Raw genomic sequence first — 5,530 nt, 5'->3', positions numbered from 1 at the left:
CTGTGACTTCAGGTTCTTTAATGTAGAGTTGTGGGAGCTCATTCCTCCTTTTTTGTTCCTCCTTTTCATGACTTCAGATGTTTGCCTTTGTTGATTTTGGTAGACTTCTCTCAGTTTCTAGATGTCTGCTGGTATATCTGGGGGTGATCTTATATTGTATTCAATAGCGAAATTTGAGGAAGGAGGGAAGTTCAGGAGTGAATGTAAGAATAGGGTGAAATCTCAGATAGGGTCGAATAGAATGAAAGTATGTGTTTTGTAGAGCAGAATATACTATAAATTGGAGGTAGTAAGGATGAAGCAGTATTTTGGTAATCAATGTAGAATTTGTGGTATAATGATATAAAGTGGGTTTTATACAAGACAAGGGAGGGATAGAAAGCAGGAGGAAGATAGGAAAGGGACAGTGAGAGAAGGGTTGATATGTACAAAGGAAGAAGCTTGGAAGAGGTTTTGGGAGTAGGTTAAAAATTAAAAAAACAGACCAAAATCAAAACAACAATAAAACCAACCAGGAATACACACTCACATACAATAAAAAAGAATAAACAAAAAAAACACAAATAAAAATCTCCTAAAACCAATACAAGAGCAACACAAAAAAGAAATAAAATTTAAAAATAAAGAAAAAACAACCTCCACTACAAATTAATGCAGCTCTACAAATAAATGTCTATTTATCAGAAAATCTGCTGCAGTCTCTCTCTGCAGAAACCGAGAAACCTGTCTCCTTCCTATTGTGGGTTTGGTTTTCTGAGATTCTCTCAGTTTATGTAGATGGCTGATATTGTTTGGGCTGTTTTATGTACTATGCACAGGTAGTTCTCACGCTTTCCACCAGTGTGGAGACTAGATATCTCTCTGCCACCTCTGGTGACGCTTGCTTCTGAAACCAAACTCACTGTTGGAAAATCTGATCTCCCCAGCTAGCACTGGTATGGTCTTGCTTCCCACTTGCCCTAAATGAGAGGTCTGTGTTGGTCCCTGAGCTTCTATTAAATGGGTCTAGCTAGATTTTTCCTACCCCCCTTTTCTGCTGATCAAAGTCTAAATCTGTCAGGGCTTCTGTTATGTCCAACAGCAGCCTCTTATCTCACTTTCTCCTGACTGTATCTGGAAGTAACAGATCTGAACTGGGTGAGTCCCTAAGGGCAAGGTGCTGAGCAATCCTTTTTGAGATGCACATCACTTACCCTGTAGGAGCTGCTGGGCTGAGTCGCTAGGGGGTGTGGCATGTGGGCTGTTGAGCTTGCTTAATGGTGTTGATGATACAATGGCAGGTGCTGAATTCTTCTCAGGTTCCCTCTGGCATATTTAGCTCCTTGGAAGTTGTAGGAGGTCTGTGTGCAAGCTGGCTAGCAGCCTGTGGGTTTGCCATCTCTCTCTTTAAATCCTTGTCTCTGGCATGCAGCACTGTGCCGGAACGGTGGCACCCATCGCCTGTGTGGTGGGCAGGGCTGGGTTTTTTTTTTTTTTTTCAGTCTCTGTGTTTATTAATTCTTTTCCTCTGCTGAATGTGTTATTTGGTTTTGTAGTGCCCTTTTTGGGAGACAATGGTGACCCAATGTTAGCAGTATTCATAGATGCTGCTGCTCTCGGTCACCATCTTCCCTGCCTCTACAATTGAGTTTCAAAGTCCTAACTGCCTAAGGAATGGCCACAATGTGTAAGATGCAGAATATCCTGAAAAATATACCAAACATAAATATATTTAATACTAAATTTTATATATTATATATTATGTAGATAGAGCAATAAATCAGTTGATCAACCAGGCTATTAATATAAGTTTTTCTGGGACTGAAGAGGGTAGGAAGTTCCCGGTGATAATAAGTAAAATAATCATATATGAATTGATTGTGGTGGCACATGTCTGTAATCTTAGTATTTGGAAGGCTAAGACTAAGGCCACAGGTTCTAAACTGGCCTCAAAAACTTAGTGAAACCCTGTTTCAAAATAAAAAGTAAAAAGAGGTAGAATGTTCCCTGGGTTCAATCTCCAGTAAAACACACACACACACACACACACACACACACACACACACACTCTGCTGTGGTTATATACACCTGTAATCCTGCACTTGCAAGGATGAGACAGGAGTATTGCAGATTAAAGGCCAGCTGTAGCAATTTAATGAGATCCTGTTTCAAAATGAATTATAGAATCCAGGTATGGGTGTTGTATCCTTGTAATACCACTCTTTGAGAGGCTGAGACAGGAGGATTGCAGGTTTGCGGTCATCCTCAGCTGCTTACTGAAGCCCTCTGCAACTTAGTGAGAACCTATTTCAAAAAAAAAAAAAGAATAAAAATAGGGTTGGGGGTGCAACTCAGAAGTAGAATGCACCTAGGTTAAATCTCCAGTTCTGCTATAATTAACTAATTAACTGACTAAGTAAATAATATAAAGGGCCATGGTATCACTTAGAGGTAGAATGATGTTGAATAAATTCCCTAGTACCAAAAAAAAAAAAAAAGATTAGATGATAGATTTCTTGGCATAGAAACCTCAAACTTAAGAAAATAAACTAAAAATCAATGAGCAATATGAGAACTTCCAATCAGACACATAAAAGAAAAAACTATTTAAAATTAATAAGCAACTGAGCAATATAACCATAAAAATAATTTTGAACACAGGAAAATTATTTCATAAAATTATTATTATATGGTACAAAAATCTCAACAGATAAGGCTTAGATGGGTGGATAAACTCTCATGATCGGGCGCAGGAGCATGGCGGGAGCAGGAGTGGATCATGCCCAGGGCTGCAGCGGCAGCTGTCGCGGGGGATGGGGGGGGTGTGAATGGGTGGTGCTGGCGCAAGAGAAGATGCAGTTTCCAGTTACAAGGCAGGGATCACAACAAACACAGCCGCCGCAGAAGCACTATGGCATTACTTCTCCTATCAGCTTAGCAGCCCCCAAGGAGACTGACTGCATTCTTACACAGAAACTGAGACTTTGAAGCCCTTTGGGGTTTTTGAAGAGGAAGAGGAGCTGCAGCGCAGGATTCTTATTTTGGGAAAACTAAATAACCTGGTGAAAGAGTGGATACGAGAAATCAGTGAAAGTAAGAATCTTCCACAATCTGTAATTGAAAATGTTGGAGGGAAATTTTTTACCTTTAGATCTCACAGATTAGGAGTACATACAAAAGGAGCTGATATTGATGCATTGTGTTTTGCACCAAGACATGTTGATCGAAGTGACTTTTTCACCTCATTCAACGATAAATTAAAGTTACAGGAAGAAGTAAAAGATTTAAGAGCTGTTGAAGAAGTGTTTGTATCAGTTATCAAACTCTGCTTTGATGGGATAGAGATTGATATTTTGTTTGCAAGATTAGCACTGCAGACTATTCCAGAAGATTTGGACCTACGAGATGACAGTCTTCTTAAGAATTTAGATATCAGTTGCATAAGAAGTCTTAATGGTTGCAGGGTAACCGATGAAATTTTACATCTAGTACCAAACATTGACAACTTCAGGTTAACTCTGAGAGCTATCAAACTGTGGGCCAAACGCCACAACATCTATTCCAATATATTAGGTTTCCTCGGTGGTGTTTCCAAGAACTTGCCAGCTTTATCCAAATGCAATAGCATCAACTCTTGTACATAAATTTTTCTTGGTATTTTCTAAATGGGAATGGCCAAATCCAGTGCTATTGAAACAGCTTGAAGAATGTAATCTTAATTCGCCTGTGTGGGACCCAAGGGTAAATCCCAGTGATAGGTACCATCTTATGCCTATAATTACACCAGCATACCCACAACAGAACTCCACATACAATGTGTCCTTTTCAACACGGATGGTCATGGTTGAGGAGTTTAAACAAGGTCTTGCTATCACAGATGAAATTTTGCTGAGTAAGGCAGAGTGGTCCAAACTTTTTGAAGCTCCAAACTTCTTTCAAAAGTACAAGCATTATATTGTGCTTCTAGCAAGTGCACCAACGGAAAAACAATGCCTAGAATGGGTGGGCTTGGTGGAATAAAAAATACGAATCCTGGTTGGAAGCTTGGAGAAGAATGAATTTATTACACTGGCTCATGTGAATCCCCAGTCATTTCCAGCACCCAAAGAAAATCCTGACAAGGAAGAATTTCGCACAATGTGGGTGATTGGGTTAGTGTTTAAAAAAAACAGAGAACTCTGAAAACCTCAGTGTTGATATCATGTATGACATTCAGTCTTTCACAGATACAGCAATAAACAGCAAGATGTTTGAGGTGGACATGAAAATTGCTGCAATACATGTAAAAAGAAAGCAACTCCATCAACTACTACCTAATCATGTGCTTCAGAAAAAGAAAAAGCATTCAACAGAAGGAGTCAGATTAGCAGCCCTGAATGACAGGAGACTCGACTTGTCTATGGACAGTGACAACAGCATGTCTGTGCCTTCACCTACTAATGCTATGAAAACCAGTTCATTGAATAGTTCTGGCAGCTCTCAGGGCAGAAACAGTCCTGCTCCAGCTGTGACAGCAGCATCTGTGACCAACATACAGGCTACTGAAGTTTCTGTGCCACAAGTAAATTCCAGTGAAAGCTCAGAGGGTACATTGAGTGAAAGCATTCCTCAAACTGCCATACAGCCAGCCATTTCTCCACCACCAAAGCCTACGGTCTCCAGAGTTGTTTCCTCAACACGTGGTAAACCCACTACCTAGACCTTCAGGAAATGCAACAACAAAAATAACTAACCCTATAGTAGGAGTAAAGAGGACATCCTCACCTCATAAAGAAGAGTCCTCCAAGAAAACCAAAACAGAAGAGGATGAAACAAGTGAAGATGCTAACTCTCTTGCTTTGAGTGGATATAATAAAACAGAAACAAAGGAACAACTTGATACAGAGACAAGTACAACTCAATCAGAAACTCGTCAGACTGTGGCTTCTCTGTTAGCCTCTCAGAAAATATCCAGTACAGACCTTTCCGATATCCCTGCTCTTCCTGCAAATCCTATTCCCATTATCAAGAATTCAATAAAACTGAGATTGAATCGGTAAAAACAACCTCAGGGGTCCATAAACAATATCTTCAAACTCAACCTTTTGTCTTCAAATGCTAAAAAAAGGAAAATGGAGGGTACAAGACTAGACATGACTGAAAAAGGACTTAGGTGTTTTTGGCGACCTCTCTTACTGGGCTAATCAGCAATTGATCAGAAGTCCAGGTTAGTATGTGAAGCCAGGAGTACTATTATTATTGTGTTAGCAACAGTTGCATGAACTATTTCCAAAAAATTACTGCTTTTAAAAAAGGAAAGAAAAAAACCTCAAGCTATATTTGTCAGACTTCAGAATCAGAGAAGAGAGGAAGTTAATAAGTGGGCCATTTAAGTAAAGAAGAAGGATCACACCACCCAAGAGTAGACAGAACACAAAATGGCAGAAAACAAAAATCATATTTCAATAATATCTCATGATGTCAAAGGACTTAACTCACCAATTAAAAGACATAGACTGGCAATGTGGATGAGGAAACATAATCCAAATATATGCTGTCTGCAAGAAACTCA

At 39.5% G+C, this 5,530-nt stretch overlaps 1 pseudogene across 1 annotated transcript; it reads left to right on the top strand.

Annotated features, from left to right (window-relative positions):
- Positions 1-2,832: 2,832 nt before the first annotated feature.
- On the top strand, positions 2,833-5,018 carry LOC308278554 (poly(A) polymerase alpha-like; annotated as a pseudogene). Its single transcript has one exon. The product of its transcript is annotated as a poly(A) polymerase alpha-like (transcript).
- Positions 5,019-5,530: the final 512 nt, after the last annotated feature.

This window comes from Muscardinus avellanarius, assembly GCF_963383645.1.
Source record: "Muscardinus avellanarius genome assembly, chromosome: X".
In the NCBI taxonomy this organism is placed as follows: Eukaryota; Metazoa; Chordata; class Mammalia; order Rodentia; family Gliridae; genus Muscardinus; species Muscardinus avellanarius.
Note: the sequence above shows the minus strand (reverse complement) of the source record. Positions and strands in the feature narration are given on the sequence as shown.